The sequence below is a fragment of the Oncorhynchus kisutch genome, linkage group LG14 (assembly GCF_002021735.2).
Source record: "Oncorhynchus kisutch isolate 150728-3 linkage group LG14, Okis_V2, whole genome shotgun sequence".
NCBI lineage: Eukaryota > Metazoa > Chordata > Actinopteri > Salmoniformes > Salmonidae > Oncorhynchus > Oncorhynchus kisutch.
Genome location: NC_034187.2, coordinates 33908047 through 33932412, shown reverse-complemented (window position 1 = coordinate 33932412; position 24366 = coordinate 33908047). Strand labels below are relative to the sequence as shown.

General features: G+C 42.6%; 1 long non-coding RNA gene across 1 annotated transcript; it reads right to left on the bottom strand.

The window, feature by feature from the left end:
- Positions 1-11473: 11473 nt before the first annotated feature.
- On the bottom strand, positions 11474-18410 carry LOC116353363 (uncharacterized). The gene is made up of 2 exons (XR_004202769.1): positions 18151-18410; positions 11474-15421 (listed from the first exon to the last, which is right to left on the bottom strand). It is a non-coding gene; the product is annotated as an uncharacterized LOC116353363 (long non-coding RNA).
- Between the last annotated feature and the right edge of the window lie 5956 nt (positions 18411-24366).

Sequence of the window (24366 nt, the reverse complement as noted above, 5' to 3'; positions counted from 1 at the left end):
TTTTAGACTAAGGCTGTAACGTAAGAAAATGTGGAAAAAGTCAAGGGGTCTGAACAGTTTCCGAAGGCACTGTATTTCATATACTGCCATAACTCGGTCTCCAGAGCAAATAGACTTCGTCTTGAATACAAGCCATGTCTGCTTACTGGCTACATTGACAGACTAATCTATTGTTTTATTTAAACATGTTAACTTGCCAACAAATTAAAGTTTAAATGATACATCAACTCCCTTCATCCTTTGTTTTAGCATTTCATTAATATCACAATGAATTGATGCAGAAGTTGAAGTCGAGACTGATGCAGCTAGAATCGTTTATTCATGTCAGTACACTTCAAAGAAGATTATATAAAACACCATGATATACATACCCCTGTATGTACAACAGCTAGCGATATCTATACCACAATGCAGTTATGAGCATACTAGGCACTCTATACTATACTACAACATCAGTCTAACTAAATAGTATTGGTTGAATGTTCCAGGCAGGTTCCAGAATGTTCTTCAGCTGGTGAACCTCTTCTTGTGTTGGGTAATGGCACCTGGTTTAGCAGGCTTTGGCGCTGTGGCAATGTTCTTCACCACCCACTACTTAGACCTCTTGCAGAAGATTTGTATGCATGTACAGTACTGCAAGTCTCCTGGAAAGACATGAAGACTGATCATGAGAATGTGTAACCATACAATAAACCATGTTCATCTGTAAACGAGGAAGGGTACAGTAGAACTGGTATGTGTTTTGTTACACTCAATAATGGGGCATTGAGATGGGCTGTTGGCAAAGATATAAAACATTTGAGGAGGGCTTGACTTCTAGACAGTCTAGTCGTATATTGTTGTGTGTGAGCACCTACACTTGTGCTGTTAAGTAGACAAGCACTGCCAACAGTAGAGTGGATAGGGTAGAAGAGTGTACTAACAGCCCCTCTCTTCCATGCCAAAGAACTGACTGCAATGGTGTGAAAAATTGAGAAGCACTTACATTTATATATTTTTGTCTTGCACACAGTAGTTTATTCATGATTTTGTTTTCTCAAGAGGGTAGTGTGCTTTCATAAATCCATTTGGCTGTCCTGGCTTGTTTCAAAGTCAGATGATGTTGAGTTTGAGCTTATTCCCGGCTGAAAGCTTTCATCCAATGGGTCTGCAGGCTCTGTACTACTGAAGCTAATGTCAAGGTCGTCGTTGTCAGCAACAGCAGGACTAGTCTGTTGAACACACAGTGATTAGCCTACATGTCACTACTTTGTCCCATCAATAAACACTCATACTATATTCACCCCCCCCTACCCCCCCTCATGTCAACAGATCATGCATACTAACCTTCACACACAATACCCACCCCAACAGACACCATTCAGTGACCCACACCATCCCCTCCTTACTGATCCCTCCTTTTCTCCAGTTTACACTTCAAGCCTTGCAGGAACAATCAGCTAAACCTCTATAATACAGAGAAAACTACAGTAGTAGTTGTAGCTGACTTGTGAACACATCAACCGTAACAACAAAACCATGTTTATGCCTTGCTCATCATGGAGTCATGGAAAGATTTTGTCGATTTTATTAAGATTTTTAGAAGGTGACTTCGCTGCAATAGTCTGGTGCTTAGCTTGATGTTGATGCCTCTGCAGATGTTGATGGGATTGGACTCTAAATGAAACACAGTCATGTTAGCTAGCTAATGGTTAACTAATGTAACCTAACAAAGCTAACATTAGCTTGCAAAGTTACAAATATTTTTTGTTGTTGCACAAAACTACCCTCTATACCAATACCGGTTACATTCAGATGAGTCCCGTGACACTTGTGGGGGTCGTAGAACCAAACGAAGAACACCATCGTGTTTGTGAGAGTCTCATCTTTCCATAGAGTGGTAATATTACTTTCCATGAGAAGACTGATTTTCGGGATGTCTGATTGTCTGATCACTACTTTATTTGAAAAATTATTTATTTCATCACATTCCCAGTGGGTTAGAAGTTTACATACACTCAATTAGTATTTGGTAGCATTGCCTTCAAATTCTTTAACTTGGGTCAAATGTTTCGGGTAGGCTTGTACAAGCTTCCCACAATAAGTTGGGTGAATTTTGGCCCATTCCTCCTGACAGAGCTTGTGTAACTGAGTCAGGTTTGTAGGCCTCCTGGCTCGCACACACTTTTTCAGTTCTGACCACAAATTTTCTATAGGATTGAGGTCAGGGCTTTGTGACGGCCACTCCAATACCTTGACTTTGTTGTCCTTGAGACATTTTGCCACAACTTTGGAAGTATGCTTGGGGTCATTGTCCATTTGGAAGACCCATTTGCGACCAAGCTTTAACTTCCTGACTGATGTCTTGAGATGTTTCTTCTATATATACAAATAATTTTCCTCCCTCATGAAGCCATCTATTTTGTGAAGTTCACCAGTCCCTCCTGCAGCAAAGCACCCCCACAACATGATGCTGCCACCCTGTGCTTCACGGTTGGGATGGTGTTCTTCGGCTTGCAAGCCTTCCCATTTATTCTCCAAACATAACGATGGCCATTATGGTCAAACAGATCTATTTTTGTTTCACCAGACCAGTATGTTTTGTTCGATAAAGTTCATATTTATATCCAAAAATCTCAGTTTACATTGGCGCGTTACGTTCAGTAGTTCCAAACCATCCGGGGATTTTGCAGAGAGCCACATCAATTTACAGAAATACTCATGATGATAAAAGATATGTGTTATGCATGGTATTTTAGATCCACTTCTCCTTAAATGTATTTGGCTAAGGTGTATGTACATTTCCAACTTCAACTGTATATAATAAACAGAGTAGCAGCAGTGTATATAATGATTGTATGTGAGTGGGTGTGTGTAAAGTCAGTATAAATGATGGAGTGAGTGTTTGTATTTGTGTTGGAGTATCAGTGTGCGTTGTGTGTAGGGCCCTATGAGTGTGCTTAGAGACAGTACCAAAATAAGAATAAATTACAACGGTTAACTCAGCCTGTGCAGCCATTTTGTTAGCTAATTTAGTTAGCTATATAGCATTCTTATGGCGTGGGGACAGGCACTGTTCAGGAGCCTGTTGGTGTCAGAGAGAACAGTCCTTGGCTTGGGTGGTTGGAGTCTTTAACAATTTTCCGGGCCTTCCTTTCACATCGCCTGATATAGAGCTCTTGGATGGCAGGCAGCTCAGCCCCAGTGATGTACTGAGCTGTCCTCACTACCGTCTATAATGCCATGCGACCGAGGGCGGTGCTATTGCCATACCAAGCAATGATGCAACCAGTCAAGATGCTCTCAATGGGACAGCTGTAGAACTTTTTGAGGGCCTGTGCCAAACCTTCTCAACCTCCTAAGGGGGAAGAGACTGTCGTGCCTTCTTCACGACTGTACGCATGTGTGTGGACCATTTTTAATTTCTTTGTGATTTGGACACCAAGGAACTTGAAGGTCTCGACCCACTCCACTGCAGCCCATTCGATGTGGATGGGGGCTTGCTCACCACCCCATTTCCTGTTGTCCACGATCAGCTCCTTGGTCTTACTGATGTTGAGGCGAGAGGTTGTTGTTCCGGCCCCACACTGCCAAGTCACTGTCCTCCTCCCTGTAGGCTGTCTCATCGTCACCGGTGATCAAGCCTACCACCGTCATGTCCGCAGAAAACTTGATGATGGTGTTGAAGTCGTGCATGGCCATGCAGTCGTAGCTGAACAGGGAGTACAGGAGGGGACTAAGCACACAACCCTGTGGGTCCCCTGTGATGAGGGTCAGCGTTGTGGAGGTGATGTTGCCTACCCTCACCACCTGGCGTCGGCCCATCAGGAAGTCCAGGATCCAGTTGCAGAGGGAGGTGTTCAGTCCCAGGGTCCTAAGCTTGGACGGCCTATAGAGCAGCCGTCCAGCGCTCTAACATTCATGGGAGTGGAGAGGGGCTGAGTGGGAACGTTCAGCTCAGAATCCAGGGTAGCGTCCAAAAGGCTCTCATCAGCCAAAGAGTCTATGAGGACCCGGGGAGATTTGGACTGGTTTCCCCACAGCAGAATGGCATGAAAAGGGGTGCTTGCAAAGGAAGCAGGAATGTTCTCCATATGGCCCACTCGAGTACTCCCTTCTACCAGTGAGCCTGGTCTTTTTAGGCTCACTGAGAAGGTGGAGTGGCCGATGAGACGGCACTGCTAGAAGCTGGGTTACTGAGGGGCTGTGGGGTTACCACAGTGGTAGGCTGCCTCCCAGACAACCCGCGGAATTACTCCAGCAAAATGTCCAATGCCTGGTCATGGTGTTCAGCCAACATTTGGACCCCCTCCATAAGGCCACAAAGCAGTTCCTCGTGCCTCCCGATGGTGGCTCCTTGGGAGGAGATGGCGTCGCACAGCTGGCCCGGGTCTGCTGGGTCAGTCATGGCCAGTTCGTACTAACACGTTTTGAAAGGAAGACCCAGATGCAGACAATGTCGAAGTAACAACATTTTATTGATTCGAACATGGGCAGTCAAAGGTACAGGACAGCAGACAGGCTCAGGGTCAGGGCAGGCAGAAAGTTCAAAACCAGGAAAACTAGAAAACATGCACTATAAACTGGACAGGAGAAAGGGGCAAATGCTGGTAGGTATGAATGAACAAAACGAACTGGTAACAGACAGAGAACACAGGTGTAAATGCACAGGGGATAATGGGGAAGATGGGCGACGCCTGGAGGGAGGTGGAGACGATCACAAAGACAGGTGAAACATCAGGGTGTGACATCCTTACTAATTAGTGACCTTAATTAATCGATCAAGTAGAAGGGTGGAGCGAAATCCGCAGACACTCGGCCCTCCGTGGAATGAGTTTGACACATGGTTTACAGTGTTTGTTTACATTTACTTTGTTTATAAAATTTGGAGTAAAAGAAGCTTATATTTTGAGTTCTGATGATCGACGAAAGTTGAACTAAGCTCGTGAGGCATGTATAAGTTATTTTCTTCAAGAATCAATGGGGATATATCATTCATTTATAAGTCCAAAAATGGATGCAGCAACTGCAGATTGCCCCTTTAAACCAACTTCAAAATGGTGGTCTTTGTGAGTCAAGATGTGGGTTTTTCATGACCGAAGGCACATGCACAATATGGAATTACATGCACGCGAACCATGCATAGAGCTGGCTGCCCAGACAAACTGAGAAATCGGGGGAGAAGGGCCTTGGTCAGGGATCTGACAGAGCTCAAGAGTTCCCTTCTGGAGATGGGAGAACCTTCCAGAAGGACTACCATCTCTGCAGCACTCCACCAATCAGGCCTTTATGGTACAATGACCAGACAGAAGCCACTCCTTAGTAAAAGGCACATGACAGCCTGCTTGGAGTTGGCCAAAAGGCACCTAAAGACTCTCAGACCATGAGAAACAAGATTCTCTGGTCTGATGAAACCAAGATTAAACTTTTTGGCCTGAATGCCAAGCATCACGTCTGGAGTATACCTGGTAACACCCCTACGCTGAAGCATGGTGGTGGCAGCAGCATGCTGTGGGAATGTTTTTCAGTGGCAGGGACTGGGAAACTAGTCAGGATCGAGGGAAAGATGAACGTAGCAAAGTACAGAGAGATCCTTGATGAAAACCTGCTCCTGGTTGCTCAGGACCTCAGATTGGGGCAAAGGTTCACCTTCTAACAGAACAATGACCTTAAAACATCTTAGGGCTAGGGGGCAGTGTTCAGAAGTTTGGATAAATGATGTGCCCAAAGTAAACTGCCTGTTACTCAGGCCCAGAAGCTAAGATATGCATATTATTGGTAGCATTGGATAGAAAACACTCCGAAGTTTAGAAAACTGTTAAAATAATGTCTGTGAGTATAACATAACTGATATGGCAGGCGAAAACCCAAGGAAATTCCATCCAGGTCACAGTCCATTTCAATGCTTGTATATGGGATATACAAATAAATAGCTCCCAGATTGCAGTTCATATGGCTTCCACTAGATGTCAACAGTCTTTAGAAAGGGTTTCAGGCTTGTTTTTGAAAAATGAGGAAGTATTTGTAGTCTTTCAAGGTGTCCCTCGTTAGGACTCTAGTCTTGTGGTGCACGTGAAAGAGTGCGCACACTTCGTTATTTATCTCCGGTATTGAACATACTACATTCCGTCTTATATTGTATTTACATATTAGGGTACCTGAGGATTGATTAGAAACGTTGTTTGACTTGTTTGGATGAAGTTTACGGGTAACTTTTGGGATTCCTTTGTCTGCATGTTGAAATAGTGAAACAGGTGGAATACTGAATCAAACGTGCCAAATTAAAGACTTTTTTGGGATATAAAGAAGATTTTATGGGATTGGGACCCTTGGGATTGCAAACAGAGGAAGATCTTCAAAGGTAAGGGATTTATTTTATCGCTATTTCTGATTTTTGTGACGCCTCTGCTGGTTTGGAAAAGGTTAATGCTGGTGTATGCGGGGCGCTGTCCTCAGAAAATCGCAAGGCATGCTTTCACCGTGAAGCCTTTTTTGAAATCTGACAACGCGGTTGGATTAAAAAGAAGTTAAGCTTTTAAATGATGTAAGACACTTGTATGTTCATGAATGTTTAATATTACAATTTTGTCATTTGAATTTGGCGTGCTCCAGCTTCACAGGATGTTGTCGATTTTGATGCCGGTAACGGGATCCGTGCGCTAAGAGGTTTAAGCACACAGCCAAGACAATGCAGGTGTGGCTTCGGGACAAGTCTATGAATGTCCTTGAGTAGCCCAGTCAAAGCCTGGACTTGAACCCTACAGAGCTTGAGAGGATCTGCAGAGAAGAATAGGAGAAACTTTCCAATACAGGTGTGCCAAGCTTGTAGCGCTATACCCAAGAATACTCAAGGCTGTAATTGCTGACAAAGGTGATTCAACAAAGTACTGAGGAAAGGACAAATACTTATTTGGATGTGATATCAGTTTTATTTTTATACATTTGCTGAAAATGTCTAAAAATTAGTTTTTGCTTTGTCATTCTGGAGGATTGTGTGTGGATTGATGAGGAAAAAGAATAAGGCTGTAACATCACAAAATGTGGAAAAAGTCAAGGGGTCTAAATACTTTCTAAATGCATTGTATAAGGTCCTTGGACGTTAAAGGAGTAGGCTTGCTTGCCTACGTTCCTTAATTGTACATTCCTGAAAGACATGAAAGAATGATTGATGTGTGTAGGTGATATGTAGGTGTCTCAGTGCTTCATAGCCCCGTGACAATGCCTTACATCTTAGGGACACATCAAGATTTCTGTTTGCTTATTTTTCAGCACAATAAACTGATTTATTGATTTTTATAATGAACAACCAAATATCGCTATATATCTTTATGAAGAACATGAATGAAAACAACCCAGCTCTATGAATACACTCCTTGGTTGAAGAACTCACGCTTTATCATAGAGATCCTATTAAATTACTAGAGGGGCTATGTCATAAACCCTCAAAGTTCCTTAATTCCATAATGGGAGAAAAAAATTGCAGCCATATTGGTCAGGGAGAAATCCAAAATCAATCTAATTGGAATGAAGGGAATGCAGAGCAAATAAATTGCCCACGCTTGAAGACGTCTACAGTATATGGGTCTGCTAATACAGGACTAGTAAAGGCCCAGTGCACTACTTTTGTGAAAATTGTATTTGAGTGTTTACCAACATTTGTAACTTAAGTCTGATAATTATCTGTACAAAGCAGTTAGTCTGATAATACAAAACAGTTAATCTGATAACACTTGTGGAATATAAAAATACTATATATGTTTTCCAGTTTCTTGAAATACTTTGCAAATGCAACTTATTTCTATGTGAAAACTGAAATGGTCTATTCATTCCTTTTCCATTTTAGTAGATGCTCTTGTCATTTTTTTTGTATCTGTGGGAATCAAAACCACAACCCTAGCATTGCCATACCAACTGAGCCACATCATCACAAACCACTTGATGTCTCAATGTACTCAATTACTGCATTGTGCATTGTTTTTCTTCACGGTGATGGAAAGTCTACAGGTACAAACCACAGCCTATGTACAATACAGCAACGTATATTTACATTATGTGGTTTGTACGGATGGTAAATTAATACTTCACAAAAGTGGTTGATTTCAATCTTATTTGATAAAACAATATATTTCATTTGATGGGGATGTTTTGTGTCTTTGCCCATAACTTTGCACCTTTTGGTGTAAATGTTTGAGGACAGGGTTTTGTTCTTTCTGGATCCCATTAGAATGGTGATCACAGAGAAAGGGACAGGGTTTTGTTCTTTCTGGATCCCATTAGAATGGTGATCACAGAGAAAGGGGCAGGGTTTTGTTCTTTCTGGATCCCATTAGAATGGTGATCACAGAGAAAGGGACAGGGTTTTGTTCTTTCTGGATTCCATTAGAATGGTGATCACAGAGAAAGGGACAGGGTTTTGTTCTTTCTGGATTCCCTTAGAATGGTGATCACAGAGAAAGGGACAGGGTTTTGTTCTTTCTGGATTCCATTAGAATGGTGATCACAGAGAAAGGGACAGGGTTTTGTTCTTTCTGGATCCCATTAGAATGGTGATCACAGAGAAAGGGACAGGGTTTTGTTCTTTCTGGATCCCATTAGAATAGTGATCACAGAGAAAGGGACAGGGTTTTGTTCTTTCTGGATTCCATTAGAATGGTGATCACAGAGAAAGGGACAGAGTTTTGTTCTTTCTGGATTCCATTAGAATGGTGATCACAGAGAAAGGGACAGGGTTTTGTTCTTTCTGGATCCCATTAGAATGGTGATCACAGAGAAAGGGACAGGGTTTTGTTCTTTCTGGATTCCCTTAGAATGGTGATCACAGAGAAAGGGACAGGGTTTTGTTCTTTCTGGATTCCATTAGAATGGTGATCACAGAGAAAGGGACAGGGTTTTGTTCTTTCTGGATCCCATTAGAATGGTGATCACAGAGAAAGGGACAGGGTTTTGTTCTTTCTGGATCCCATTAGAATAGTGATCACAGAGAAAGGGACAGGGTTTTGTTCTTTCTGGATTCCATTAGAATGGTGATCACAGAGAAAGGGACAGAGTTTTGTTCTTTCTGGATTCCATTAGAATGGTGATCACAGAGAAAGGGACAGGGTTTTGTTCTTTCTGGATCCCATTAGAATGGTGATCACAGAGAAAGGGACAGGGCAACAACTCTTACAATTCCAACTATTGAATCCTGCAAGATCCTGTTCTTAATTATACAAATACCTTTTTTTTGCCAAAGCACATTTTTGCCCGCGCTATAGGCGTTTCTATTGGTCTGCTAATACTAGTAAAGGCCCAGTGCACTACTGTTGCACTGGGGTTGCTGCACCCCATACTTCCCGCAGCTATGGGGTTGACTGCATTGTTTGAATGGAATGTTAGTAGATTGGCAGTTAATTAGGAAAATGTATGGGATCATTCCTCTAAAATGAGTGAATTCTTCACATTCATTATTTTAACACAATATCTTATCACAGCACTAGCAAACCATAGATGACCAACCTTTGTACCAGCAACAGACAGCCTGGTCTCATAGACTAGACATAACATAGTAAATGTAAATCCGGCACACTCAAATTAGTACGATGTGTTACGTTTTAATTGATTATTTTAAGGTTATTTTAAGATGTATTACATTACTTTTAAGAGTGATTATTTTATTGTGACTCTGGGCGTGAACCCAGAGTCTCTGGTGGCACAGCTGGCGCTGCAGTACAGCGCTCTTAACCACTGCGCCACCCGGGAGGCCAATGCTCTGGTCTTTAGAATGCACATGTTCACAAATTCACAAGAAAAGACAAGCAAAAGTTATATCATCACTGATTTAGTGTTGCATTACTGTTTATAGCAATATATGTTCATGTGAATGGGGATAATGTTTGAGTACAACTTTGCAAGGCTAGCCCAACTACCATTAGCTTTGTTGTGGGAGAGGGTCTCTATCAGGTGCAGACATTGAGTTTTTATTTTCTCATGGGTTTTCTGCACTGTCTTTTATCAGGCAAATGTACTTGTGTGTAGTCCAGACGGCAGCATGAACTTTTGTATTTGTATCCATTCCATGCAGGTATGTTGTGAAATGTGACGATTTTGTATTTCATGTTTAATGTGCCATTCATTAGCTGCCATTCATTTTGTTACTTGCCCGGGCATGTCAAAAATGGCGTTGTTGCTTCATTAGTATGCCTCAGGTATAATGGTACAATAGTACACTCTCTTCGAAATATTTAGCACTTATTAACAAATTATTGGTGTACAACATTTATAAAATGTCATGAGTCTTTTGAAAATATGAACATATACATTTTGTACAATGCATTTTTGTTGTTGATGCTTTTACTACGGAGGTCAGAGTGTGATGAGGAGAGGCAAATATAGTTGTATGGGAGTCCAGACTGCAGCATTAACTTTTGCCTTGTATTTGTATCCATTCCATGCAGTCATTAAAAGAGAGACAACCGGCAGAATTGTGTCTAGAGCCTTATCTTCCACCTACACCTTACCAGAAGCCAAAGCAGAAAGGTCACAGTTACTTATTAAGGCAAAAACCAAAGTAGGGTGGTTGGCCAATCGTATATGTTACGAATACTCAGGAAGCAGGTGCAGAAAGAGAGTTTATTAATGATGATGCAAGGCAGATGAACATAACAAGGATAGCGTACTGAACACGTTGAAATCTCATTATGGACAGCTTTCGCATTTGATCTAATTAGCAACTTTTCAACTACTTACTATTTTTTAGCTACATATACTTTGCAACTACTTAGCATGTTAGCTAATCTTTCCCCTAACCCCTTTAGATAACCCTTCCCATAACCTTGACCCTTCAACCTAACTCCAAAATGTACATATTGTGCAAATTCGTAACATATAATACGAATTATAATTCGTAACATATATCTTACGAAATGGGGTGATGGACATCCACAAATTAATACATACGAAACGTAACATAATCTACTAAATTGACCATCTGGGATTTGCGTACAGAATAATACTAAATGCTAAGAGACCAGGCTGCATAAGACGGTTCATGTCCATTCTAGTATTCTAATTCCTAATTGCACTTTATACACTCACACAAAGGGCACTTTTCCTCGCTAAATAGAATGAATGACGCAATATCTGACTGGTAAAACAGAGTTGAATCCATTTGGAATTTACTACAGTGTAAAAGCGAGAAGTGATGGTGTCTAGTTGGATGATGATAGTGAGTCGGATGGGGGATACATCAGCAATATGTGCTCTATGAACCACAGCTAACAGAGCTGATCTAGAGCTAATGCCTCTGGATGGTGTTTCATGCTTCAAGTCATTATGATACAGCCAAACAGCCTGAAGCCTCCACAGGAAACAAGTCTGGAATTGGGAATAGAAAGACCAATATCAATCGTTCTAACTATGCCTCTTGGGGTTCTGGGTACAGTATATGCTATTCTACACGCCGTTTCAATTACCATTATTATGTCTAAGTGATCAGACAAAACAATATAATACATTGGTCAATCATTTTGAAAAACGTTTTATTGACTTTCTACTGTACAGGTAGATATAACAGACAGATAACAGGTGTAGTGAAGGTCAACAATAGTCAACAGTAATAACTTAAAATAGTAGTGACACATTTGTAGAAACAAGATAAATTACAGAAGGAAAAAGTGCCCAAAGTGCAAAATTGCCAAATTTCTTTGTCCCAGAAATACCTTACAAGGTATAGGTATCGAATACATCATGTTCTATTTAGAGGGCAATAGGGGGTGACCTAACAGGAGGCATTAGAGTTTTGTGCTGTTTCGACATGTCATGTTTCTGTGTAAGATCATTAGCCAGTCCATTGACAAGTTGTTTATGAGTGTCGGTCTCAGCCGAGTTGAGGGGACTGCCGGTCGCTCTCTGACGCCAGCTTGGCCAATTAGAACATCTGCTGAGTGGATTAGGGCCATTTGTAGTGACCTACAATGCAGTGGCAGGGCTAGCACAGCTAATCTGGTCCTGCTAAAAACGTATATCTTGGCAGACTCCGGAAACTGGCTCGGCTGCTGTGGAAAAAGATTATGGGATCAGATTCTGCTGACCTCTACTGTACCTGCTCTCCTTAAAAATCACTCCTCTTTGTTTAAGGTCAAGAGTATTGATTTGACGTTTAGTGGCTTTACAATAGCTGGTGATTTTGAATGTATCATCTCCCATAATATGACCGCTTTGGTACCCAGCCTCTGTTCACAGTGGGAACCAGTCTCCTGTCTTCATTGGTCATCATCCCTAATACCAGATTAGAGCGATGTGCCAACTCCACCTGGTTAAATCCTACAGGAGGAAATTGGCTTAGTGATTAGGAGCTTCGTCATCCTGCTCTCTCTCTCTCTCTCTCTCTCTCTCTGTCTGTCTGTCTCTGCCAGCATCATTTTAACCATTAGACTATACGAACGTGACTATATGAACGTACCCAAACCAAAAACCGTGGATTACAGGCAATATCCTCACTGGGCTAAAGACTAGAGCTACCGCTGACAAGGAACAGGACACGGAAATGGACACATGACTTCCGACAAGACATCAAACGTACAAAAGGACAATATAGGAGGAAGGTAGAATCCTATTACACCGGCTCCGACACTCGTCGTATGTCGCAGGGCTTGTAGACGATAACGGATTACAAAGGAAAACCCAGCCGTTTCGAGGACTGTGTGATCTCGCTCTCTGAGGCCGATGTGAGGACAAACGTTTAAACAGGTTAAAAATCACAATCCCAACCAGTTTCAAGCTGACCACCCAGTCCTGTTACCAAGAGCTCCTAGGTAAACTGCCTAAATGACTATCGCCCTGTAGCACTCACATCTGTAATCATGAAGTGCTTTGAAAGGCTGGTCATGACACACATCAACACCATCATCCCAGACACTCTGGACCCACTCCAATTTGCATACCGCCCCAGCAGATCTACAGGTGATGCCATCTCAATTGCACTTCACAATGCCTTCTCACACCTGGACAAGAGCGGAAATAATTATGTGAAAATGCTGTTCATAGACTACAGTGTTCAGTACTATAGTCCCCTCCAAGCTCATTATCAAGCTAGGGACCCTGGAACTGAACCTCTCCATCGGCAACTGGATCCTGGACTTCCCAATGGGCCGGGCCCAGGTGGTGAGGCATAGTCCCGTACTCCCCACAACTGTGTGGCCACGCACGACTCCAACACCATCAAGTTTGCTAACGACACAACGGTGGTAAGACTGATCACCGATGGCGATGAGACAGCCTATAGGGAGTAGGTCAGAGACTTAGCAGTGTGGTGCCAGGACAACAACCTCTCCCTCAACGTCAGTAAGACCAAGGAGCTGATTGTGGACTATAGGAGAAAGAGGGGAGAGCATGCCCCCATCCACATCGACATGGCTGTAGTGGAGCGGGTCGCGAGTTTCAAGTTTCTTGGTCCACATCACTAAGGACTTAACATGGTCCACACACACCCACACAGTCGTGAAGAGGGCATTCCCACTCAGGAAGAGGAACAACAACAATCAGGACTGGCCTAATTACCGCTTGGTATGGCAAATACACCGCCTTCCACCGCAAAGCGGTACAGAGGGTGATGAGAACAGCTCAGTACATCACTGGGGCCGAGCTCCCTGCCATCCAGGACCTCTATATCAAGCAGTGTCAGAGGGAAGGTCTGAAAAATTGCCAAAGACTCCAGCCATACAAGCCATAAACTGTTCACTCTGCTACCATCCGGAAAACGGTACCAGAGCATTGGCTCAGACCAACAGGCTCCGGCTTCTACTCCAAAGCAATAAGACTGCTAAATAGTCAATTCATGGTCCTCAAACTTTCTGCACTGACTCTCTTGCACTGACCCTACGCACACCTAGACTATAGAAACAAGATACACACTGACTCACAACCACTACATTGAGATTCCCACAGAAAACACACACATTCACATACACTACATACACACACACACACATTACACACCCACGAACACACACACTTTAAACTCGTAATTTGCTGCTGCTACTCTGTTATTTATTTTGCTCTTATTATTATCTATTCTGTTGCCTGGTTACTTTACCCTGCCTTCATGTACATATCTACCTCAAATACCTCATGCCTCTGCACACTGATCTGGTACTTCCTGGATATACCGTAGTTCCATTCTTGTGTATTTTATTATATTCTTCTTCTGTTACTATTTTATCCTTATTTTTCTTTTGTATTATTATTTTTTAGACTCTGCATCGTTGGGAAGGGGTCATAAAGCAAGCCTTTCACGGTAAAGTCTACACCAATTGTATTCGGCGCATGTGACAAATAACATGTGATTCGATTTGAAAATAGGAACAGTAATCTAATGAGCAGTATTAATAAAGTGGCATTATTTACATGGCATTGCAGTCTGGATGTAGTCCTCAAGTGAGAAATCATATTGAGAGTATGGTCCATCCTATACAACCGGAAGAATCACTAGCTTGCTTCAGTGACTGTCTCTGAAAAATCGCCCAAAACACCCTTGGACATCCCTCATCACAGTGTACAATGTACCTCATTACATACAGTATCAATATGTAAGAGAATTGACACCCTCAGAGAGGACGACTGTAGTGCTATCGTTTGACAATGCAGTGAAATAATAACCGGTCTTTCACTCTGGTCCAGACCGGATCTGACAGTGCATGCCAAGCTATAGTGACGGATGGCACCTCCTGTTTCTTATTCATTGAAATCAATGAAAGTAGTTGGACGTGGATGAGCTTCCCCAGCCCTTATGGTTGGCAATCTGCCCGAGGGAGCGGGGGTTGCCAACCATCTGTACCAGGGGGCTGAGCCAAACATGGTGACAATTTACCAGCCTTCACAGGCACACAATATGTAGCTATTCAGATGGACGGCCACAGCTAAATCTTCCAAGCTACTATAGCAACAGGTTGAACTACTCATCGAATCAGTAATCTCAAATTCATAACCTGGTATAGCAGCTCATATACTGTATGCCAATGAAGAATTTTACACAGGTGAGGCTAGTAATCATTGGTTATCAGATTATTGATCACTAGGTTAGGGTTCAACTTCTGTTAACACTAAAGTGCTTGCACAGTGGAGCTAAAGCTCCACCATACCTGGGTAGAAAGATACTACATGCTGAGGGATTCATATTGATTGATTGTTGTTTTTAAGGCACTTTCTGCCCAGCAAATGACGGAGGCGGGATGTTCTGACAGACAGTGTGGCGTTGAGACAGGTCCATGAAGGATGGGGCTCTCCCCTTCACCGGGGTGCTCCCGACGTCCATCCAGGTCAGCACGCGAGCGGAGGGCCGGTGGTACAGTGCCAACTGCCTGGAGCTGTAGCCACACACCCCAATCCCCAAGGCCCCCAGGAACATGGCCAGACGGGGCATGGCCAGGTCCCCAGCCCTCTGGGTCTCACTTGCCACAGCCTGGGTCTGAGTGGGAGACAAAGCAACATGATGTGGTTACAGGGGAAAGCTTTCTTATTCATTAACAATTGACTTGGGAGATGGCATGGCATTGGCATCTATAGGATAACCAGAACAGGTTTTCAATACTGGCTCAATGCCAGTCCATTGAGACCACGACCAATATACTGAATGTACTGTGCATTGTGGCCATATAAGCCAGCTAAATGAAAATCACATATATATATAATGCAATTATTTTCTATACTGATAGATGGGGGAGATGTTGTGGGCTGCATTCGCTTCAACAGAACAAACATAATATAACCTCCCAGTCTCTTGCGACAGAAGTCTCAACTTTCCTCTGCGCCAATCGAGTCAGCCACAATTATGCCCCCATCACCCCCACCCAAGAAATTAAAAACCCACTTTCTCCCATTTTGACAAATTAACTCTGACAAAGGCTCTCTTGTGATACGGGCACATTTCCACGCAGGCCCCTAGACAACAATAAAGAGAAGAAGAAATAACAGGAACCTGAGCTCTGAGTCCCAGCCCCATTCCTGATGCTCTCTCACTGAGTTATTTGTAATCAGAATTCAACCAAACATGTCATGGATTTATCCTCACTAGATTGCGGTAAACAGCAGTAAATACGTCAAATAAAGCTTTGTGAGCTAAAACAAAAGACTTCCTCAAGTCTATAGCTGATAAGTAAAACAGAGAATATAGTTTTTTTTGATGGAAGTAGAAACGTAAACTGCACTGTGGTCTATTACACATTGCAAATTCACTGTGTTTTTTCCTCTGTCATTGCCTGCAGTCACTCTCAAATTTGAATGATTGCAAAGCCGCTGAACTTTCGAAGAAGGATCTAAACATAAAACTATTTGAGACAAACTGCCCTAATATAAGATGCAATGGATTAGTAATATATGATAACGTTAGGCTCAGTAAAGCAATCTATGGATAAGATGTAAACCTAGAGGCAGAGCCGAACCTGTCCACCCATCCACAACAACTACAGGCAATACAGCATACGTCAATACACCATCTCAAGTTCAATCCATTTCTTTACATCCCATGTACTCCCTAGAGACTCCGAAAGCCTCAGAATTCCAAGGACCAAGTCATCTATACTACAACATCAGCAGATATTGCCAGGCATTATGTTTGAAAGGTCCTCAATCAAAACAAGCCAGGCAAAGTCATGCCAAAAAAAGCAGAGCCCACTGCCTCATGCTATCCAGTGTCGAGGGCAGTTTCCACTGCCTCATGCTATCCAGTGTCGAGGGCAGTTTCCACTGCCTCATGCTATCCAATGTCGAGGGCAGTTTCCACTGCCTCATGCTATCCAGTGTCGAGGGCAGTTTCCACTGCCTCATGCTATCCAGTGTCGAGGGCAGTTTCCACTGCCTCATGCTATCCAGTGTCGATGGCAGTTTCCACTGCCTCATGCTGTCCAGTGTTGAGGGAAGTTTCCACTGCCTCATGCTATCCAATGTCGAGGGCAGTTTCCACTGCCTCATGCTATCCAGTGTTGAGGGCAGTTTCCACTGCCTCATGCTATCCAGTGTCGAGGGCAGTTTCCACTGCCTCATGCTATCCAGTGTCGAGGGCAGTTTCCACTGCCTCATGCTATCCAGTGTCGAGGGCAGTTTCCACTGCCTCATGCTATCCAGTGTCGAGGGCAGTTTCCACTGCCTCATGTTATCCAATGTTCGAGGGCAGTTTCCACTGCCTCATGCTATCCAATGTTCAAGGGCAATTTCCACTGCCTCATGCTATCCAATGTTCGAGGGCAGTTTCCACTGCCTCATGCTATCCAATGTTCGAGGGCAGTTTCCACTGCCTCATGCTACCCAATGTTCGAGGGCAGTTTCCACTGACTCATGCTATCCAATGTCGAGGGCAGTTTCCACTGACTCATGCTATCCAATGTCGAGGGCAGTTTCCACTGACTCAACCAAAGAGATAATCTGGACCTGAGGTTACAGGTTTTTTTTAAAATGAAACAAAAATCTAAGAAATGCATATAAAAAGATAACCCCAACCCATTCCCCCCACAGTCCCCATCCACCTGCCCGCCCGCATCCTCCCTCCCCACCCGGAAACATGCCTCCCACCCCACCTAGCCTCATTGTTTTTCGCAGCAGTGGTGCATGCCAGCATTCACTTTCTCTGATTGATATAGAGATTCAAGAGGCTATCGTTAAGTAACATGATAGTTGCAAAGCATTGAATATTTAAATTCATGCACTTCTAAATTGTGTAACTTTGCCCCAGTAGCATTTAACTGCAGGGCACACCCACATCATATGAAATAATGTGACTACCTGATTTAGGGGACACAGTGAACAGTTGGGAGTGGGGGCCAATTTCATCCTAAAAAGTTTCATTGGTGTTAAATACAGTCTGTGAACAAAATTAAAATGTATAAATTGATGGTTCGGATTACGGGATGTCAAGGTCATATTTTTTCCATATTCTGTTCCAGTTAAAGGGTTGTCAACCATACTTTTTTAATGGCTAGCTCAGAATATTAGCTTTCCAAAAGTCGTTTATATATTATAGAGATCAGCCCTTTCAGGAGCCCAGATCATTTATTTATAAATACCATCATTTGATGGTTCGGTAGCAGACAGTTTTAACAACACTTATTGCCTTAAAGTAAGGAATGCTACAGCAAAACATGCTGTCCTTTTGTATCATTTTATAAGATTTATCTAAAAAAGTACATTTCACTGGCAACTCACCTGTAGATATCGTATGTACCCAGGAGTTAATCTTGGGAGTCTAAAAAACATCTTGCTGCTGGTCTCCAGGGTTTCAACTGGTTGCTTAGAGACTGATAGTGAAAATACAGCTCTGCTGGGCAACTCCTCTCAAACGGTTTCCTCTCGGTCTTCCTAGACTCCCTCTCTTTCTCTCCGATGGGGAACCCTCTGTAAGAGAGAGGACTGGATCTGGATGAGTGGACCTGCTGTTGTCTACCTGGTGTGGGTCAGTGTCTGAAGCTTTTATATAGCCTCTTTATATAACCACTCAAACACAGTACAGTATAAGACACAGGTGGTGCATCTGACTGGATTATGGGAGTTGCTGGCACAAAGACAATGGCCTAGGAGTAAACACGTGGGGGAGACCATCAATGAGGAGACACAAGTCAATCGTTAGAGAGCCAGGTGAGATATGGGTCAAATTCCTTCGAGATCAAGCATGTAAACACAGCATACAGTTTCAAGTTTTACTAGTCGTATGTATGGGATACACCGTCCAACTAAATGCTGACTTGCAGGTTCCTTCTCGATGATGCAACAACAGTAAGAAATAAGAAAATATAAAAATAGGATCATAAAGTAAATGGCTCAGTAGAATAGAATAAACATTTTAGCATAAGTTTAATACAGGATAGTCCAATATTTACATGTGTTTTGGGATAGGGGGGATTGGGGAGCACGTGTTTAAACTGTGCAGTATTTAGCAATAATAATAAGAGTCTGGTAGCAGCAGTTGTGATGTTTGTGTAGCATGAATGTACTGTATATACTGTATGTGTATGTGTAGATGTGTGTATGTGTGTCACAGGATGCTGCTGTGGGGAGGACGGCAAATAATAATGGCAGGAACGGAGCAAAAGGAATAGCATCAAACACATGGAAACCGTTTGATGTATTTGATACCATTCCCCTGATTCTGCTCCAGCCGTTAAAACGAGCCAGTCCTCCCCAATTTAGGTCCCACCAACCTCCTGTGGTCTGTGAGGGTGTATGCATGAGTGCATGTGTTCTAAGGTGCGGAGAATCAGAGCAGATGGTCAGTCCAGTTCAAGTGTTCAGCAGTCTGATGTCTTGTACAGTACATACAAACTGTCTCTGAGCCTGTTGGTATCAGACCTCATGCTCCGATACCGTCTGCGTGACGGTCAGGGAGTAAACAGCTCATGGCGGGGGTGTGTGGAGTCCTTGATTATATTGCCTTCCTCATCCAGCATTTAAGTAGGTGTCCTGGATGGGTGGGAGCATACAGTATATACACTGAGTGTACAAAACATTAAGAACACATTCCCAATATTGAGTTCACCTGGTCAGTCTGTCATGGAAAGAGTAGGTGTTCTTAATGTGTAGCATACAGTATACTGTACAGCAGTAGTAATTTAAAAAATGACCCCAGTAAAAGTGAAAGTCACCCAGTAAAATACTACTCGTGTAAAAGTATTTGGTTTTAAATATACTTCAGTACCAAAAGTTAATGTAATTGCTAAAATATACTTAAGTATCATAATTTCAAATTCCTTATATTAAGCAAACCAGAAGTCATAATTGTATTTATGGATAGCCAGGGGCACACTCCAACACGCAGACATAATTTACAAACAAAGCATGTGTTTAGTGAGTCCACCAGATCAGATGCAGTAGGGTTGATATCTTGATAATTGTGTGAATTGTAAAAATGTTGTCCTGCTAATCATTCAAAATGTGACGTGTACTTTTGGGTGTCACGGAAAATGTATGGAATAAAAAGTATATTATTTTCTTTAGGAATGTAGTGAAGTACAGATACCCCCAGAAAACGTTTTACTGAGGAAGTTTAACCACTGAGTAATGATTTATGATCAAGCATACTAAATGGATGGACATTAGGACCCCAGTTGGTTAGCTACTCTCCCCTTCCCAATCTTAGAGTGATTGATAGGTGTGAGTTGAACCCTGCTTGTAACTTACAAAAAGTATTTAAGAGGGGGTACGATACCTATCCATGTCACATCACCCCGAAAGATGACAAGCTAACACTAACTGTTATCACAGCATAATGGCAATGTTGTGTTTGCCTCACCGTCCCCTCTGGCTAATGGCTCGAGAATGGGACTATAAGCATGAACCAGACACCACAAACCTGGTGGATCCTCCTATGAATAGGGGCCAGAAATGGTGGCCCTTGTGTTAATCGTTCACTACTGCTGTGGCAGGTAGATACTGATCCAGTCTGAGCTATTCCTGATCTCATAATGCCACTCAGTTCTAAATCAGCATCTGAGCACCGGAATGAAATCAATTCCTCTTAATCTAGTGTAAATTTACTATTGAATGCTGGGCAACCACAACCCAAACTAATTCCCTTCACCCGCTCTTCTCCGTCACACACGCTACTGCCAATTCTATTAGATTAGAATGCTCAGTGCTAAAGTCAGATGCTGTGATGTTAGTGGATAAGCTGTTGGCTCTGTGACAATAGGTGATTATCAACTCAATTTCACTCACCAACAGAATGTCTGTATCATTGTGTGTGTTTGTCCCTAAGGCCAGAGTTTTTCCATAGCATGAGATCTGATCAGCAACAATAGCCTGATGCTAGGGCTCAGAGTTCTCCTGTTCAGAAAAAACGTCACGTGCACCTTGACTTGATTAGTGAAGTAAATTGTCGCCAAGTTAGCTTGTTCAAGAGGTGTAGGTTCTGACCTTGTTTAAAGTGGATTGTGAATACTACACTGTACAGTAATTGGTAAGCTATCAAGTTGGTCCAAATGTCATATCAACAAACAAACAAACAACTAGGCCAATAATTGGGCCAGACTTGGCATTTCTGTCTCTGGTAATTTGGAAGGACGCTGTGTGATGCTACTCCCATTAGGTATCCATGCTATCATATGAAACAACTTTAACAGTAACTCAATAGTGGCATTATCATGCTTACTCATGGAAGGAATAATGATCCAACAGCCTGTCAATTTGAGGAAGTAATTAGGGTGCAATGTCATACTGTATATCATGTGGACAATACAAATAAATACAAAATATAAATCAAAACAAACATTTTAATACGCATACAGACATTCCCATGTACAGTGCCAGTAAAAAGTTTGGACACACGTACTCATTCAAGGGTTTTTCTTTATTTGTGCTATTTTCTACATTGTAGAATAATAGTGTAGACATGAACACTATGAAATAACACATGAACTTTGCGACCTTTTGCCACATTTCAGGCTTCAAACATAAAGATATAAAACTGTATTTTTTTGTGAAGAATCAACAACAAGTGGGACACAATCATGAAGTGGAACGACATTTATTGGATATTTCAAACTTTTTTAACAAATCAAAAACAGAAAAATTGGGCATGCAAAATGATTCAGCCCCCTTAAGTTAATACTTTGTAGCGCCACCTTTTGCTGCGATTACAGCTGTAAGTCGCTTGGGGTATGTCTCTATCCGTTTTGCACATCGAGAGACTGACATTTTTTCCCATTCCTCCTTGCAAAACAGCTCGAGCTCAGTGAGGTTGGATGGAGAGCATTTGTGAACAGCAGTTTTCAGTTCTTTCCACAGATTCTCGATTGGATTCAGGTCTGGACTTTGACTTGGCCATTCTAACACGTGGATATGTTTATTATTGAACCATTCCATTGTAGATTTTGCTTTATGTTTTGGATCATTGTCTTGTTGGAAGACAAATCTCCGTCCCAGTCTCAGGTCTTTTGCAGACTCCATCAGGTTCTCTTCCAGAATGGTCCTGTATTTGGCTCCATCCATCTTCCCATCAATTTTAACCATCTTCCCTGTCCCTGCTGAAGAAAAGCAGGCCCAAACCATGATGCTGCCACCACCATGTTTGACAGTGGGGATGGTATGTTCAGGGTGATGAGCTGTATTGCTTTTACGCCAAACATGACGTTTTGCATTGTTGCAAAAAGTTCAATTTTGGTTTCATCTGACCAGAGCACCTTCTTCCACATGTTTGGTGTGTCTCCCAGGTGGCTTGTGGCAAACTTTAAACAACACTTTTTATGGATATCTTTAAGAAATGGCTTTCTTCTTGCCACTCTTCCATAAAGGCCAGATTTGTGCAATATACGACTGATTGTTGTCCTATGGACAGAGTCTCCCACCTCAGCTGTAGATCTCTGCAGTTCATCCAGAGTGATCATGGGCCTCTTGGCTGCATCTCTGATCAGTCTTCTCCTTGTATGAGCTGAAAGTTTAGAGGGACGGCCAGATCTTGGTAGATTTGCAGTGGTCTGATACTCCTTCCATTTCAATATTATCGCTTGCACAGTGCTCCTTGGGATGTTTAAAGCTTGGGAAATCTTTTAGTATCCAAATCCGGCTTTAAACTTCTTCACAACAGTATCTCGGACCTGCCTGGTGTGTTCCTTGTTCTTCATGATGCTCTCTGCGCTTTTCACGGACCTCTGAGACTATCACAGTGCAGGTGCATTTATACGGAGACTTGATTACACACAGGTGGATTGTATTTATCATCATTAGTCATTTAGGTGAACATTGGATCATTCAGAGATCCTCACTGAACTTCTGGAGAGAGTTTGCTGCACTGAAAGTAAAGGGGCTGAATAATTTTGCACGCCCAATTTTTCAGTTTTTGATTTGTTAAAAAAGTTTGAGATATCCAATAAATGTCGTTCCACTTCATGATTGTGTCCCACTTGTTGTTGATTCTTCACAAAAAAATACATTTTTTATTCTTTATGTTTGAAGCCTGAAATGTGGCAAAAGGTCGCAAAAAGTTCAAGGGGGCCGAATACTTTCGCAAGGCACTGTATATTTTATATTTGATATTCTACAAAGTAGCCACCCTTTGCCTTGATGACAGCTTTGCACACTCTTGGCATTCTCTCAAACAACTTCAATAGGAATGCTTTTCTAACAGTCATGAAGGAGATCCCACATATGCTGAGCACTTGTTGGCTGTTTTTTCCTCACTCTGCGCTCCAACTCATCCCAAACCATCACAATTGGGTTGAGATCGGGTGATTGTGGAGGCCAGGTCATCTGATGCAGCACTCCATCACTCTCCTTCTTGGTCAAATAGTCCTTACACAGCCTGGAGATGTTTTGGGTCATTGTCTTGTTGAAAAACAAATAGTCCCATGAAGCGCAAACCAGATGGGATGGCGTATCGCTGTAGAATGTGGTGGCAGCCATGCTGGTTAAGTGTGCCTTGAATTGTAAATAAATCACGACAGTGTCATCAGCAAAGCATGCCCACACCATCACACCTCCTCCTCCATGCTTCACAGTGGGAACTACACACGCTGTCACGACTTCCGCCAAAGTCGGCTCCTCTCCTTGTTCGGGCGGCGTTCGGCGGTCGACGTCACCGGCTTTCTAGCCATCGCCGCTCCATTTTTCATGTATCCATTTGTTTTGTCTTGTTCCCTGCACACCTGGTTTTCATTCCCCAATCAATCCATATTCTTTGTGTAAGATTGTTTGTTTGTGTTACGTGTATTTGGCATTGTGGATATTGTTACGCGCATCACTTTTTGTCTATGTTCTGTGTTTGGGCACATTTTATGTTACTTTGTGCTGTCATTTTGGACCGGAATAACTACACTCTGCTCTACTGCACCTGACTTCGCCTCCAATACACACTCCTAACACATGCAGAGATCATCCGTTCACCTACTCTGCGTCTCACAAAGACACGGCGGTTGGAACCAAAAATCTCAAATTTGGAGTCAACAGACCAAAGGACAGATTTCCACTGGTCTAATGTCCATTGCTCATGTTTCTTGACCCAAGCAAGTCTCTTCTTATTATTGGTGTCCTTTAGTGGTGCTTTCTTTGTAGCAATTCAACCATAAAGGCCTGATTCGATAAGTGCGGTCTCCTCTGAATAGTTGATGTTGAGATGTGTCTGTTACTCTGTGAGGCATTAATTTGGGCTGCAATCTCAGGTGCAGTTAACTCTAATGAATGTATCCTCTGCAGCAGAGGTAACTCTGGGTCTTCATTTCCTGTGGTGGTCCTCATGAGAGCCATTTTCATCATAGCGCTTGATGGTTTTTGCGACTGCACTTATCACGTTCAGGTAAGACCCAAATGCAGACTGTGTTGAAGTATCAATGTTTATTACAGCAACAGGGGCAGGCAAACGACAGATTAAGGCAGGCAGGGGTCGATAATCCAGAGAAGTGGGGCAAAGTACAGGACGGCAGGCAAGCTCAGGGT